This window comes from Pelobates fuscus, chromosome 4, assembly GCF_036172605.1.
Source record: "Pelobates fuscus isolate aPelFus1 chromosome 4, aPelFus1.pri, whole genome shotgun sequence".
Lineage (NCBI taxonomy): Eukaryota > Metazoa > Chordata > Amphibia > Anura > Pelobatidae > Pelobates > Pelobates fuscus.
Genome location: NC_086320.1, coordinates 113,967,115 through 113,984,894, shown reverse-complemented (window position 1 = coordinate 113,984,894; position 17,780 = coordinate 113,967,115).

Below are 17,780 nucleotides of genomic sequence, written 5' to 3'. Positions count from 1 at the left end.
CTAGCCCAGTGCCACCACTCATATCTGTTTTAACAATTGGTTAAGCTTTAGATTTAAAATAAATAAAAAAATTTCACTGTAATAGAAGAGCAGTTGCCTGCCTGCCAGCTTCTGTGTGAGGTTCACATTGGATACTGTGCCTACTTGCCCAGTGCCACCACTTATATCTGTTTTAACAATTGGTTAAGCTTTACATTTAAAATAAATCATTTTTTTTCACTGTAATAGAAGAGCAGTTAGTTGTCTGCAAGCGTCTGGGTGTCAGGCCTACTTCAGCGTGTGCTCTGCAGACCTGTGCCAGCGTGCTTTGACAGTTGCCAATCATATCTGGTGTCTCTTTAGCGTGCTTTTACAAAGAAAAAAGGTTTCCAGTGTAAGCTAATAGCAGACAGTCAGTGTCCTTCAAGCGGCTCTGTCAGGCCTTCCTTCAGCGTGTGCCCTGCACAACCCTGCCAGCGTACTTTGACAGTTGCCACTCATATCTTGTGTCTCTAAAGCGTGCTTTTACAACCAAAATTTTGTTTCCACTGTAATAGAAGATCAGTTAGTTGTCTGCAAGCGTCTGGGTGTCAGGCCTACTTCAGCGTGTGCTCTGTAGACCTGTTCCGGCGTGCTTTGACAGTTGCCAATCATATTTGGTGTCTCTATAGCGTGCTTTTAAAACCAAAATTTGTTTTTCACTGTTATAGATTGAATAGCAGTTACTTGTCTTCAAGCGGGTGTCTCAGGCCCACAGTGTGTGCTCTGCAGAACTGTTCCAGTGCACATTGCCAATCATATCTGGTCTCACAGTAGTTTGCACGCATAGTACCACTAATCCACAAAAAAATGACAGGCAGAGGCAGGCCACCCCGCAGGGGCCGTCGTGGTCGTGGTGCTGTGATTCCCTTTTGCCCTAGAATAATGCCCAGTTTTCAGAAGCCACGTACCCTGAACTTGAAAAGTTCTGAGGACTTAGTTGACTGGCTAACACAGGACACCCAATCTTGTACAGCCTCCGCTCGGAACCTTGACGCACCATCCTCCTCCAGCTTAGCTTCGGGCACCTCTCAAGATAGCACTCACCAGCCTGCCGCCACCACCAAAACTAGCACCACAGCCGCTTTACTTGGTATGTCAGAGGAGTTATTCACACACCCGTTTGAAGAAATGAGTGATGCGCAACCATTATTGCTAGAGGATGTAGATAACAGGGATATGTCTCAGGCAGGCAGCATTAAACACATGGAGGTACGGTGTGATGATGATGATGTTGTAACCGCTGCTGCTTCCTTTTCTGAGTTGTCAGATACAAGCGAAGCGGTTGATGATGACGATGCGTCCATGGATGTCACGTGGGTGCCCGCTCGGCAAGAAGAAGAACAGGGCAAAAGTTCAGATGGGGAGACAGAGAGGAGGAGGAGGAGACGAGTTGGAAGCGGGGGGGGTCGTCGCAAGGAGCTAGTGGCACAGTCAGACAGCATGCATCGGCACCCGGGGTCAGCCCGACAGCACGCCAATCAACGCATGCTGTGTCCACCACCAGAATGCCATCATTGCAGAGCTCAGCAGTGTGGCATTTTTTTTGTGTGTCTGCCTCTGACAACAGCGATGCCATTTGCAACCTGTGCCAAAGGAGTCGTGGGAGGTCCAACACCCACCTCGGTACAACTGCTTTGCGTAGGCACATGATCTCACATCACAAACGCCTATGGGATCAACACATGAGTACAAGCAGCACGCCTACTCTAAGCCGCCATCCTCCTCCTGGTCCAGCATCTTCAGCCACGTCAACCACTGCTGTCCTTCTTGCCCCCTCTCAACCATCCGCCACTCCGTCTCCCGCCTTGAGCAGTTCCCGCTCATCTGCCCACAGTCATGTGTTTCTGTCAAGGACATGTTTGAGCGTAAGAAGCCAATGTCACCAAGTCACCCCCTTGCCCAGCGTCTGACAGCTGGCTTGTCCGAACTATTAGCCCGCCAGCTTTTACCATACAATCTGGTTGAGTCTGAGACGTTCAAAAAATTTGTAGCTATTGGGACACCGCAGTGGAAGGTACCCGGCCGGAATTTCTTTTCACAAAAGGCAATCCCCAACTTGTACTCGATTGTGCAAAAGGAAGTCATGGCATGTCTGGCACACAGTGTTGGGGCAAGGGTCCATCTGACCACTGATACCTGGTCTGCAAAGCATGGTCAGGGCAGGTATATCACCTACACTGCGCATTGGGTAAACCTGCTGACGGCTGACAAGCAAGGAATGCGTGGCATTGCAGAGGAGTTGGTGACACCGCCACGAATTGCAGGCAGTCCTGCTGCCACCTCCTCTACTCCTCCTACTCCATCCTCTTCCATAACCTCCTCGGCTGAGTCCTCTTGTGCCGCTGCTTCTTGCTCCACATCAACGGCACCCCCCCAGCTCCCCAGGTACTATTCCACATCCCGGATACGGCAGTGTCACGCCGTCTTGGGTTTGACTTGCTTGAAAGCAGAGAGTCACACCGGACAAGCACTCCTGTCCGCCCTGAACGCACAGGTGGAAAAGTGGCTGACTCCGCAGCAACTGGATATCGGCAAAGTGGTGTGTGACAACGGAAAAAAATTGATAGCGGCATTGAAGTTGGGCAAGTTGACACATGTGCCGTGCATGGCACATGTGTGTAATCTGATCGTACAACGCTTTGTGCATAAGTACACAGGCTTACAGGACGTCCTGAAGCAGGCCAGGAAGGTGTGTGGCAATTTCAGGCATTCCTACACGGCCATGGCTCACTTTGCCGATATCCAGCGGCGAAACAACATGCCAGTGAGGCGCTTGATTTGCGACAGCCCTACACGTTGGAATTCAACACTCCTAATGTTCGACCGCCTGCTCCAACAAGAAAAAGCTGTTAATGAATATTTGTATGACCGGGGTGCTAGGACAGCCTCTGGGGAGCTGGGATTTTTTTTGCCACGTTACTGGATGCTCATGCGCAATGCCTGTAGGCTCATGCATCCTTTTGAGGAGGTGACAAACCTAGTCAGTCGCAGTTGTGTGCGTGTGTATGGCTGTCTGCCTGTGTGTGTGTGTGTGTGTGACAGGGTGAAGATTTCTTGCACATGGGTGTGACAGGGTGAAGATTTCTTGCACAGGGCGCCCAAAGGCCTAAGGCTGGCCCTGCGCATGGGTCAGTGGCTCTGCACCAGACTTCCCTCCAATTGATCAAAGTTAAAGGATTTCAAGTGGACTGATTACAATTACAGGGCCTCTAAAGAGTCCTGTATTGTTATTTGTCGTCACTACCTTCCCGCGTCGGGAGTGGGTCATTTGCGCCCCTGCTGCCTTCCTTGCATGTGGTAGCTGTTTGTCAGGGATTTGTCAATCCATATCTGCCAAGTGACCCTATGTAGGGGTAACAGTCCCTATTCTGCTCTGTGTCAGTGTGTATCATGGTCTCTGTGGACAGGGAACAGTCTCTATTCTGCTCTGTGTCAGTGTGTATCAGGGGTTTTGAGGACAGGTGTCAATCCATATCTGCCAAGTGACCCTATGTATATCTGCTGTCAGTACACAGGAAAAGTTTAAATATTTCTTGTTCTACGTTCTCTGCAACTCCACGCACCGACTCATCCAATACGTGAAGATCTGGGGTTTCTCTGACTCTCCTCAGTAGTGTATCAAACAGAGTCTGCACTGTGGTAACACGGACATCTTCAGGACATAACTCAACTATTTGCAGATAGGCAGTCTGCAGCTTCTCTTTTTCACCTGTTCTCTTCTTTCTCTTATGCGTATTCTTGTCTATATGCAGGTGGTCTCTTGCCTTTCTTTTAACCAATTCGTTCCTTCCATATGGTTTCAAAAGATCTCTGGCATCATTACTTTCAACGCAAATAACGTCATCATAGTTAGTCTCCTCATTATTCACCGGGAAGAGAGTGTTTGCACTGACTACCCACAGCATGCTCTTGCCATTTCCTACTCCACCTTCAACGACAGGGTGCAAGTCCCAAGGAGAAGGATCATTCACTTTATTATCTGTCTTTATTTCACAAGTAGTGCCTGGAACATCCTCATGGGTCACAAGATGTAAATCTGGACTAATGTCAACCCCAGGGTCTGGAAAATCATCAATTTGAAATTTTTCGAATAATCCTAGTGGGCTGCCACATTCTTCCTCCTCTGATGGTATTAAAGTTTGCAGAGATTCACTATGGGGTGGTGTCAAGCATTTTGGAGAACAATTAAGCATCTCCATCCCAATACGTTTCAGATGTCCTATCAGCTCTTCCACCCTATGCGATACTATGGGCAGGCTACCCGTGACGTCATTACTCACGGCCCTATTTCACGCGGACACTCTGTGTCAGTGTGTATCATGGTGTCTGTGGACAGGGAACAGTCTCTATTCTGCTCTGTGTCAGTGTGTATCATGGTCTCTGTGGACAGGGAACAGTCTCTATTCTGCTCTGTGTCAGTGTGTATCATGGGTTTTGAGGACAGGTGTCAATCCATATCTGCCAAGTGACCCTATGTAGGGGGAACAGTCCCTATTCTGCTCTGTGTCAGTGTGTATCATGGTCTCTGTGGACGGTGAACAGTCTCTATTCTGCTCTGTGTCAGTGTGTATCATGGTCTCTGTGGACAGGGAACAGTCTCTATTCTGCTCTGTGTCAGTGTGTATCAGGGATCATTAGGATAGGTGTCAATCCATATCTGCCAAGTGACCCTATGTAGGGGGAACAGTCCCTATTCTGCTCTGTGTCAGTGTGTATCAGGGGTTTTGAGGACAGGTGTCAATCCATATCTGCCAAGTGACCCTATGTAGGGGGAACAGTCTCTATTCTGCTCTGTGTCAGTGTGTATCAGGGCTGGGCTTTGAGGACAGGTGTCAATGTTAGGTGATTTCTGCCCTTTATGGATTAAAAGCAGACTCTGCATCAACTGTGTAATTTTCCATGGGAGTTTTGCCATGGATCCCCTCTGGCATGCCACAGTCCAGGTGTTAGTCCCCTTGAAACAACCAGAAAGAGTCCCTGTTGGTTTTAAAATTCGCCTTCCCATTGAAGTCAATGGCGGTTCGCGCGGTTCGCCGGTTCGCGAACATTTGCGGAAGATCGCGTTCGCCGTTCGCGAACCGAAAATTTCGGGTTCGCGACAACACATGTCATGTGTCCTTAAGGGGTTAAGCAACACTCCAAGCACCATAACCACTGCATCACGCTGTAGTGAGTGTTCTACTGCTTGCCCAGAGTAAGTATTCAAATCATTTAAGAACAGTTTCACAACTTATCTGGTTGTGCCTGGGGACTCCTCACTTCCCCTGGTGGCGGAAGCTTCAGAAAGGAACTTTCTTTAGTTCCCCTGAGCTAAGCCCTAGCTCATTGGCTGAGACCATAACAAACTTCCCAAATGTTAAACCCAAATGTTAAAGTAAACTGGATTGTGACCAATAAAATGATTCTCAGAGAAGCAAAGTGGACACAGGAAGCATAATAATAATAATAATAATAATAATAATAATAATAATACAATTTTATGAGCACTTATTTGAGCTACAGTTTAATGAATAAATCTCAAACACACTTGTAATCTATAAAAACAAAAATGCAAATGGATATTAGTAAAACAAATATATATACAACATTATTGAATAATTACATATTGGATTTAGTTTATTTTTTAACAAATTATATAAAAATGTTTAAATAGTTACAAAAAGTCTGCAGGATTTCTTCAGTCTTTGGGTACGATCCCTATCTCATCTCAAACAGTAAGCTGCTGGCAAAAGCATTAACTGCCTCACATATCTGAGCAAGGAGATAATTTCTAAAGTAAACTATCCGATCACCAAGAAGACAGTATGAGACCAAAGGGGAAATATCATTCCAGGAAGTGTGAAGGGAAATCGGGTGATTGACTGGCAGGGAATGTGCGGATAGAACTACAGAAATAAAGTAATTTAACTGATAAATAGTAGAGAATAAAATAGAATATTCTAAGCAACAAAAACACTCATAGGGTTACTGCACACACAAAATGGTCATGGTTCCTGGAGTCTGCATGTGCAGCATTTACATTTACGCTGCAAATACAGAGTTTAACCCCTGTGCAGCTGGAGGGGCAACTCAACCTCCAGCAGTATCCCTGGGGCATCAATAGCCAGCCCAGTCTAGCTAACGTAAACTCTATGCATATAGGATATCTGACGTCAGCACACACAGCATGCTGGTGATAGGTGCCCACGGCCACCCTCACAGTCATACATGTCCTTTCATCACCCTGCCCTCTCTGACATTCATTCCCATCCAGCAAGGGGAGTACCTAGCCTCTGTGCTGAAACAGAGATCAGTTATTATATTTATTTTTTTTTAGCTTTTTTTATATTTAATTGGAGAGTGTACTACCCTAACCAAAAACAGTGTTTTATCAAAACACTGTCTTTTGGTTGTAGTAACCATTTATTAAGCTGAAGTAGCTTTGGTGCATAGATTGACATTTTAAAAAGTTACTATAATCCACTGTAAGCAGCATAACAACTTAGTGTGACTGCAAAACCGATGGTTCAGAATGTCCCCTGCAACCACTCTCAACATACAAATTGCTGCAGCTGTAAGCCAGCCCACCAGTGCTGTCAATTTTTGACCATATTGTTCATGCAGCATTCACACAATTTTGGATTGAAATTTTTCTTCTCAGAGATAGTCCCAAGCTGCAGATATCTGCACACAACCCATTTCATAAACTGGGCTTCATGTTAACTTATATCAGCTACTCTATGGCTGCTACCAGTCTACAGAGCATAACTGTTTACAAAATAGTGATGAGTGGAATTGCTTCTGGAGTTTAAACTACATATATAATAACCACATGCTGGACAGGAGTTTATGGGATAACAGCAGACCCCATAAACAAGAATGAGAGGTTCCAGATTGATGAACCTCTCCCTGGTGAGGGTGTCTGCCTGCTACTGACACTTGTTGATCATTGAGCAAATGATACAGAAAATTTTGATATTGTCATAGGATAATTCTGTCCAACATAGGACACATGCCCAGCCTGACTCTATCAGTGGCCAGGTGTCTAGCAGTGTATTTTATGTCTCTTCCCACATGGCAATTCTCACAAACTGCTCCTGTTACAAAATGGTCCTATCGAATTGTAAACGGCGGTCTAGATCTTTATTCAATGTGTTATTTTAATATTTGTTAGAATGGGAATAGGAGAGTAATCTGCTTAGAAGTTACTGATAAAGATTGCCGGAATTCGGGATCAAGCTGTATAACTACACCTGATTTCAGACTGCACCTTGCTTCGGCTTTTATATGCTAGTAATATATTACATGCAGCTACTTTTCAAAAACAACTAATAATTGAAGAAGAAAAGTCTTCTGTTGAGAAGTGTTGCTCTTGGCCATAAACTTAATGTTATGCAGTCATAAACTTAAAAAAAAAAAAATGTGTGACTTGGAAAACTGGCATCACCAGTCTGGCTATTTTTGTTTGAAGACTGTGGTTGGCAATAGCTGTACTTAAAAAGTAAGGAAGTTAAGTCCTCTGCAAGGAAGATTTACACGTTTCTCATACAGAACTTATTCCATAAACACTAATGACTCTGGGTGGATGCTAGCAGACCTCTGGTGAGAACTGCTCTTTGACAAGGAGCAACAAGATTAAGTGTGTGCCCTTAGCCCATTGAAGGTTACAGCGTTATACCATAAACAAAACAGCAATTCCAATATTACCTATATGGCTTATACAGTAGAAGTGAGGGTTCCCAAACAGAAAATAATATAATATGGGAGATATAAGCATGCTATTGTGATTGAAATAAAATAAAATAAAAAATACACAGCAAAAAATATGACAGAATGACTAATGTGTTTGTGCTAAAAATTATTCATTATATGTTGATTAAATGCTACAAAATACAGAAATAAATGAATCCCTTAATGCCTTAATCCCTGTATGCATTTTAATGTAAACCCTGTCTACTGTTAACATTGCTGTGTAAGGACACCTCCAGTGACAGTCACTAAGACGGCCACTAGAGGTGCTTCCTGGATGTTCAGCATTTCCCCCATGCTGAGCTTTTACCATAGATATGCATTGATTAAATATATATATGAGGAGATGCTGATTGGCCAGCATGGAGTTTGGCTCCTATCCTCTTTGGCTGAGATCATCAGAATTGATGATCTCAGCCAATCCAACACTTTCCCATGGGAAAGTGTTGGATTGGCTGAGATCATCAATTCTGATGATGGCAGGGCCAGTGCTGGCAGACTTGCATGGTTCTGGAACAAAGTTTAATTTTTATCCAATATAATGAGGGGTAAAGGGGGGGAGGGGGCACCTAAAGAGTTTTTTTAACACTATAAGGTCAGAAATAGTGTTCCTTTGAATTTCCTGATTGTTTGGCCAATAAGACTACCCTACATTCAATTAATGCAATGCCGTATGGATCTAGATAATTAGTGTAAACATTTAGGCATCCTTAAAGTGCATGAATAAATGAATAGAAAGAGCAAATGTTAATAGAGAGAATTGGGTCCAGTGAGTGATCTTACGGCCATTACAAAATTCCACCTTGTTTTTGACTTCAGCAGTTTGTTAATAATGGCGTGGGCTGTTTCTAGAAGCCTGAGGCCTTTGGCAGTGCTTTCATTCTTGAAAGGCATGGAATATGTAATGTAGTTAGCAATCTTAACATGTAATGTTTTCCTTTGCTCTAGTTGGTGTTTCTGTGTAATTTACTCTCTTTTACTAAAGAGAAAGGGACATGCAGACATAGCAGCAAACAGAAGTTTTTATGCAGCATTACAGAGCAATATATGGTAAAGATATTTTCTTAGATTATATAGATATGTATGGCAGGTGATGGCAAATAACCCATCTAGTCTGCTGGCGATTGTCACCATTTATTTAAATTCCTACAACAAAACTGCTCAATTTAGGTTTATATTTGATTATGAAAGCCTCTAAGGACAGCTGTCAATTGAGTACAGCTTTTTCCAAATATTTTTATCTAATGATTTTCCTAAAATAACCCCAATAAAAGTGGAAGTTTGTTTTTGGTTCCAAAATGTCCAAGAATTTTTTTTTTATATACCGTATATACTCGAGTATAAGCCGACCCGAATATAAGCCGAGGCCCCTAATTTTACCCCAAAAAACTGGTAAAACTTATTGACTCGAGTATAAGACTAGGGTGAGAAATGCAGCAGCTACTGGTAAATTTCTAAATAAAATTAGATCCTAAAAAATATATATTAATTGAATATTTATTTACAGTGTGTGTATAATGAATGCAGTGTGTGTGTATGAATGCAGTGTGAGTGTATGAATGCAGTGTGAGTGTATGAGTGCAGCGTGTGTGTATGAGTGCAGCGTGTGTGTATGAGTGCAGCGTGTGTCTATGAATGCAGTGTGAGTGTATGAGTGCAGCGTGTGTGTATGAGTGCAGCGTGTGTGTATGAGTGCAGCGTGTGAGCGTATGAGTGCAGCGTGTGAGCGTATGAGTGCAGTGTGTGAGCGTATGAGTGCAGTGTGTGTGTGTATGAGTGCAGTGTGTGTGTGTATGAGTGCAGTGTGTGTGTATGAGTGCAGTGTGTGTGTGTGTAAGAATGCAGTGTGTGTGTGTATGAGTGCAGTGTGTGTGTGTGTGTGTGTGTGTTGCAGAGCCTTGGTGGGGGATGGGCAATTTTGTTTTTTATTATTATTTTAATATTTTTTTTATTATTTATTATTTTTATTTATTTAATTTAATTTTTTATTATTTTTGTATTATTATTTAATTTCTTTTTTTTATTATTACTAATTTTTTTTTTTTCGTCCCCCCTCCCTGCTTGAAACATGGCAGGGAGGGGGGCTCTCCTTCCCTGGTGGTCCAGCATTGGCAGTTCAGTGGGGGGCTGTGGGGGCTGTAAGAGAGTTTACTTACCTCTCCTGCAGCTCCTGTCAGCTCTCTCCTCCTCCGCGCCGTCCGTGCAGCTCCCTCTGTCAGCTCCCAGTGTAAGTCTCGCGAGAGCCGCGGCTCTCGCGAGACTTACACTGGGAGCTGACCGAGGTGCTGAACGGACGGCGCGGAGGAGGAGGAAGCTGACAGGAGCTGCAGGAGAGGTAAGTAAACTCTCTTACAGCCCCCACAGCCCCAGTCTGTATTATGGCAATGCAAATTGCCATAATACAGACTATTGACTCGAGTATAAGTCGAGTTGGAGTTTTTTAGCACAAAAAATGTGCTAAAAAACTCGGCTTATACTCGAGTATATACGGTATATATATACCGTATTTCATCTTCAACTTGCATGCCAATCCCATAATTTGTCCGACTTTGCTTTCAGAAAGTAACAAACACGAGTATAGCTTTTTTAAAAGAATTTTAAAAAAAATCTTTTTTTATGTTCATCATTCGGAGGATACAGTGTTATGGCCAATCTCTTATATCCCAAACAGAAGTTATACCCTTCCGGTGGGGTACCCATGGATTCAAACTTTTTTGAAAAGAAAGGGATAAGAACAAGCAAAATCAGGGGGAGGGGTCATCATGAGGGGATGAGGAGGGGAGATGGGCACTGGTCCACCCGACCCTCTCTCCTTAGGGGAAGTCATCCAGGGCCCCAAGTCTTCAGTCGCTTTGCCATCCCTATTAGGTGCCAACATGTTCCTGGGCACCACCTCGGTGGCCCCCCAGAGGCTTATTTATGGGCATGAATGCAGTGACCTTGGACCTGGGCCCCCGGTATTTGTAGTGTTTGAATGAAGTGTTGCAAATGTGAGTAGTGAAAGATTTGTAGAGTATTCGGTGTAGTGTTTAATGTTAAGATGGATATGGGTTTCAGTATGTTGATGTGTAGGAGAGGGTTCAGTTGTGTATATGTGTTTGTCGTCTTGTGTGTCATTGGTAGGATATTTAATCCTCTTGTGTTGGTTTGGAATAATGGGTTATGGGATACAAGGTATTTAGGAGAGAGGGCGGGCAAGAGGTCTTTGAAGTGGGCTAACTATTTACAGATCTTAATGGTTGGTGAAATGGTGGGGTGGTTGGGTATGTGTGTTGACTTTATATGGGTAACTAGCCAGGGCAGAGCTTGCAGCGGGATTTCTGTAAAAGATTGTTCTACCGTTATCCATTTTTTTGGTAGACCAATCCAGTATCCGGCCCCATGTGAACTGCAGAGTGGTACAGCTCTATATGTGGAAGGCCTGCACCACCTCTGTCTCTAGGTCTAGTAAGGGTATTGTATGCTATTCTCAGTTTTCTCTTTGCCCACATATATTGAACAAAAAGCGATTTAATTTGGCGGAAGGAGTTGGGAACATGGATTGGTACAGTGTTTAGGAGGTATAATATCTTATTATATTCATCATGATAATATTTATCCTTGCCAGCCAGCAGAAGTGGGGTTTATTCCACCTATGTAGTCGTCTTCTATTTCTTGCAGCAGGGGCGTATAGTTAGGTTCATATAGATCTGAAAAGTTTGGTGTGATCTTGAGTGCCAGGTATGTTATATGTCGGTCTGCCCATTTGGACTGAAAGTTGTTTGAATCTATTGACTGTGCTAGTGGGGGCGTTGAGGTTCAGTCTTTTGCTTTTATCTATTGATTTTAAAATGGACATATCGCTGTATATTGTTAATTCGTTCATCAGCGGGGGTAGGGATTGAAATGGATCTGTCAGGGTGAAAAGAAGATTATCCGCAAAAGCTGAGACCTTACAGGTATCTGTCTTGCCATTGAATCCCCTTATGTCGGGGTTACATCTTATTGTTTGTAGGAGTGGTTCTAGTACCAAAATGAAAAGTAGGGCTGATAGGGGTCAGCCCTGCTGGGTACCATTACGTATCTGGAAAGGTTGTGATAATTGTCTGTTGATTTTCAATCTAGCGGAGGGTGTTGATTCGTTTGAGAAGATACATGTCAACCACAGCGTTCTGAAGTCCAACAAATTCAACATCGACATAAGAAAAGACCAGTGCACCCTGTCAAATGCCTTTTCGGCATCTGTTGATAATAAGAACATGTGATTTTGAGTCGATTCACGCGGTGGATTAAATTAATGATTTCAGTGGTGTTATCTTCAGCTTCCCTCGTTAGTATAAAGCCAACTTGATCATTGTGGACTAAGTGAATGTCAGTCTTAATTTCGTCATCCGTGTATGGGCCGGTGATTTGGCTATTGATGGGGTTATGATTTTGTCGAATTTGTCTGTTAGGTAGTCGATTTTGTCTTGGGGGGTTCTGTCTGTGGATGGGAGAGTTGAAGAGTGTTTGATAGAAGACACGAAAAGCATCTGCTATGTCTGCTGTGGTATGTACCAATTTGCCCAATGGGTTTTTGATTTTTGGTATGTATGAAAGTTGTCTTTGGTTTTTAAGGGCGGTCGAAAGCATTTTACCACATCTATTTCCCTGAGAGTAAAATTTATGTTTAGTCTGATGTCTGGTGTCACATCTAAACCCAACCCCTCCCCCCTTCCCCCCCCCCTCATCCACCCCCCCCACCCCCCCCCCCTTCTTCTCCTTCCAACAATATACGAGGCTTTTTACTCATCCCCACGCGACCTATTTCTGGGACACAGTGGCGGCGGCTCGGACTGCCCCAGGGGGGCCGGACCGGGGGTACCTGACTGTGAGGATGCGCGAGCAATAGGAGAACTTTGCAGTAGATCCCAGGGAGGCGCTCCAGTGCCATCACCAAAAACTGACTACAGGGACGACTAGGACACTGACCGAACTGACCAACGACTCCACAGTATGACTCAATAGACCGACGAGAGGAAGGGAACATTACATACGCCCTGCGACACTCCAAGGCACCTCATCAGGCATCTGACTGACGGACTTCTGAAGTGGACAGACGCACCCAAACCACTCCTGTAACATGGGTGGCCACTGGAGGTTCTCCTCCAGGGGACCCTAGACTAGGACGAGGATTTGAGGGTTACACCCTTAGTGGTGCATTGTATGTGCTTGACATTCACACTCTCAATTGCTACACAATGTACTTAGCTCATCGATAAATACTCACATGTCCTCGACACTGCTCCCACTTGGGATTATGCAGGGGCCCTCAGTCATATATGTCGCATCTCACCATGACTATAAATATGAATACTACCTACTCTCCCGGCTATTAGACTTATAAACCGGGCCACCTGAAGGTGCCACGGAACGGGGGCCCTGAGACATCCCATTATTTAGCTTTCATTGAGAGGTTTTTGATGTTACTGGAACGGTATTAGCTTTTAAAGATGCATCTATCTATATTTGATTGATTGTTTACTTTGCTCGAGTTGCCTACGCTTTATTGGTTGTTGAACAGCCATATGACGCTTGTTGCATATCAGATGATTAGAAGATAAAAATGCTTACTTTCGATGTTAATTTACGAACTGATTTGCCATATATACACTGTTGTGGTGTATGACTGTGTGTTTCTGTACTCACCTGTTCGTCATAATAAAGAATTTACAAAAAAAAAAAAAAAAAAAAAATTAAATAAAATGTATGTTTAGTCCACAGAATCGTCTGTTTGGCCCCGTAGTTTAGTCATATTTTTAATTCAGTTTGGAGGTTGAGTAGGGAGTCGTATTCGTGTATGGAGAGCGAGGTTTTGTGTGAGGATTCTAGTTTTGCTATATTAGTTAATGAGTCTTTTCTAGTCAGTGATCTTTCCCTTTTTAGGCGAGAACCCCATTTTATGAGTACCCCCCAGATGACTGCTTTGTGGGCCTCCCATAGTGTAAATATGTCTGTTTCCGAAGTGTTACTTTCCTGGAAGTAGAGTTGGATTAGTTTAGAAATGTCTTGTTTTACTTTATCGTGTTGGAGGAGATGAGGGTTAAATCTCCATTGCAATGATTTGGTTGAGAGTGTTGGTATATTTAGTGTGATAGAGATTGGTTTATGGTCTGACAAAGTTATGTGCCCTATGTCAGCCGACTTAAACCAGGTGAGGGAATGGTGAGTAAGTAATATGTGAATCCTGGTGTAGGTATTGTTAGGTTTAGAGTAAGAGGTGTAATCTTTCAATTAGAAGAGGGATGACATCAGATTTTTGTGGGAGTGGCGACATTGATTGATTACCAGTGCTGCAGTAGCTAATTTTATAGCGCAAGTGCAAGATTTTTTGTTGTTGTTTTTTTTTAAAGGAGGGTTACTGTTTTTTAAAAATGTATTTACATTTATCATTTTTTCCCCTTTTTTTCTATTTTCTATTCTTCTTTTTTCTATGTGAGTCTGTAAGGTGCTGTGTGTGTGAAGGGTGCTGTGTGTGTGTGTGTGTGTGTGTGTTTGCATGTGAAGGGTGTATGGTGTAGTGTGTGTGTGTGAAGGGTGCTGTGTGTGAGGGGTGCAGTGTGTGTTTGAAGGGTGCTGCATGTGTGTGAAGGGTGCTACATGTGTGTGAGGGTTGCTGTGCATGTGTGAGGGTTGCTGTGCGTGTGTTAAGGGGCAGTGCCAGTGTGAAGAGGGCAGTGTCTGTGTGAAGGGGGCAGTGTGTGTGTGAGAATCAGTGATTGTGTAAGGGGGTGCAGTGCCTGTGTGAGGGGGGGCAGTGTGTGTGTGTGTGTGTGAGAGGGGGGCAGTGGGTGTGAGAGAGGGCAGTGCGTGTGTGAGGGGGCAGTGTGTAAGGAGACAGTCTGTGTGAGGGAGCAGTGTGTGTGTGTTTCAGGGCAGTCTGTGTGAGGGGGAAGTCTGTGTGTTTGTGAGGGAGCAGTGTGTATGGGTGTGTGTGAGGGGTGTAGTGTGTGTTTGTGTGTGAAGGGTGCATAGGGTCTATGCTGTGTGGAGGTGGGTGAGATGTAAAAATCTATCTTAATGTCTCCCCCTCCCTTCTTCTTCTTCTTCTTACCTTTTACCAGGGAGGGGGAACATAATGCGGCAAGCCCTGGTGGTCCAGTGGTGGCATTTTCACTTTAGCTCCTCCAACTGCAGGCTGACTCTCCTGCACTCCTGCGAGCACAGAACTGTATCGGAGCGTTGCCATGGTAATGCATGGCAACGCTCTGACCAGTCTGCTTGCAGGAGGAACAGAGCCTCCCAAGTCCTTCCCTCCCTCTGCTGGAATTAAGGGCCAAGGGGCTGGTGATGGAGATCTTTGATCTCCTCACCAGCCCGAGAGAGCTTTCAGCAAGGCTGGCTCTGCATGGGCCGGCAGGGGTCCACAACCATCGAGGCTCACTGGGCGTTTTCTGCAAAACCCACCACTGCCCACCTGAAATCCCAAACTGCCCACTAGTGGGCGGTAGGGACTAGGTTGACTACCCCTGGTCTAATGATTCCCTTTCATAAGCAATCTCTTTGGCAATCACCACATTTGATTTTCAAATTTTGTCCTATAAGGAATGGAAGACTGAGTGGTGCAGTGGTGATAGAGGACTCACCGCTGATTAAAAGAGGTAAGTAATAATTTTGTTTGTTTGTAGATGTGCCTGGCATCTACATAGTTAAATGTGCACTCATTAACATTAAATATTGCTATTCCTAATAGTGGAGTGTCGTTTTCAATGGGTTAAGTATTTAAATTGGTATTGCCTTGGTCAAAAAAGATATTCATGCAATAATCACACTCTAAAATTGAAACATTGAAGTATTTTAGATATTATTCCAAAGAGGATTTAGGATTGGAATTGCATAAAGCATTGATTCGTTCTTGTTCTCTAGATTTTAATTCCTTGATTGCCTTAACCATAACCGTCATTTGGCATCTTTCATCAATGCCAGTAAATACCACATTGTACATTATAGTTTATATATTGTCTATAATTATAGTATAGTATACTTTGCCAGTAAAAGAAAAAGGACTCAGCAAATACAGCATGTGGCATTATATATGTAGAAGCCAAACAAACCTTTCCCAGGGCAAAGGTTGATTTCTCATATATACTTTATTCATCAAACTAAATTATTACATAATTCTGTCATGTGATAAAGTGGCATCCTTGCAGTGTACCTGCTTTAGAGAAGTCTTTTTACTGAACAGTGAGTTAGAGAAAGTTGACAAATGACTTTGAAAAGTTACAGTGGACGACCTGTATATAAAAAAAAAGTGTAGCCATAATATACTTGTATTTTCAAGCTTGGCTACATGTCTTGTGGTTTGAAAGATGATTGACACCTCACTACAATTTATGGTTTAGTGAGCAGAGCCTAAAATTGCTATGGAGTAGAATATAGATAGTATTATATCGTAGTTAAATTCTTTCATAGTGTACTTTACTTTTTTTGTAAATATATTCTTTATTCATGGATTGTTTATAAAGTACAATTGCATCAATAAAGGAAAAAAAACTGTTCTGCATTGGCATATACAAGGTTGGTCACGCAGGACCCTGATTGCTCATATGATCACTACTGAAACTTGTAGGTCTCCAACTTTCTAGCAGTAGATTACGTCAACATGCGGTTGAAAAAAATGTATCCTAGCAATGGTTTAGGATTTCACGACTGTATCACACTTGGCAAGACATTTGAGATTGCTAAGCTTAAAGGACACTATAGGCACCAAAACACCTATAGATTGATGAAGATTGATAACCACGCCCCCTTCCGATCACTCGCGTGATGTCATTTCCAGTTCGGCATTGTCTGTGTATCTCCTGACCCGGAAATACTGTAGCGTCCATTTTTAGAAATGGGCAACTTTACCCAAAAAGGGTCTTAATGTTTATCCTGTATTCTGCAAGCTTACAGACACTTATATTAGTATAAATAATGCATAACAATGTATAAATCCCCTAAATTTATAAAATTATTTGAAAATTGAAAAATTGCAAAATACAGGAATATAACATATATATAATATAACAATATGTACTTTAAAATAAGAACCCAGCAAGGCGGAAAAAGGAAGTAGTTATAAATAAATGGAAATATATCTAAATAAAGTATAGGTTATAAAAAAATGTACATTATAAATCTAAATTTAGGCTTTGAGTTTGCCATTTTTTTATAATATGTATTTTATATATAATATATATATATCTAGGATGATGGCGACTTCTTATGTCAATATAACTGTTAGCATCTGTTGGTTTAAAAAATTTCCTTGACTTAATGGCATTTTAGTCCACATAAATAGTGAGATCTAAAAAATCAATGTGTTTAATGTTCCATCCCAAATAATTAAAATATCATCAATATAGCAATGCCAGAGCACCAAGTTCACACTATAAGGATTATGGCTCCACACATGGGATCTCTCCCAAAAATCCATAAAAATATTGGCATAAATTGGTGCCCATGGCCGTCCCTTTGATTTGCAAATAAAACATGCACCTAAAACTGAAGAAATTATGATTCAAAATAAATTGTATAGAATCTAATAAAAATTATTTAAATCTTTGTCTTTGTCTTTTTTTGAGATTATCTTCAACTGCTGTAAGTCCTATAGTGTGGTCTATCGCAGTATAAAGAGAGGAAACATCTAGAGAAGCTAGTATGTATCCTTCTTTCCACTCGATACACTCAAGTTCCTGGATCAAATGTTTCATATCTTTCAAATATGATCATAAAGCCTGAGTACATTTTTGTAGAAAGAAGTCTATATACTCTGATGATCTTGAAGTCAGTGAGTCAAAAGGCCTTCCGGGAGGTTCATTTATAGACTCTATAAACTCATTTGTAACAAATGACTAATTTGTCCTTTTACCTAACTGAGGTCCCTTTCCTTCATTTTCATCTGTAAATACTGAACAAAAATATTCATTGATGCAGTCAGCTAGACCTTTATCCTCTTCTACATACCTTCCTTCTTTTGCTTTTAATCTAACTAATCCTTGTTTTACTTTCCTTTTCTCATTTATTTATCT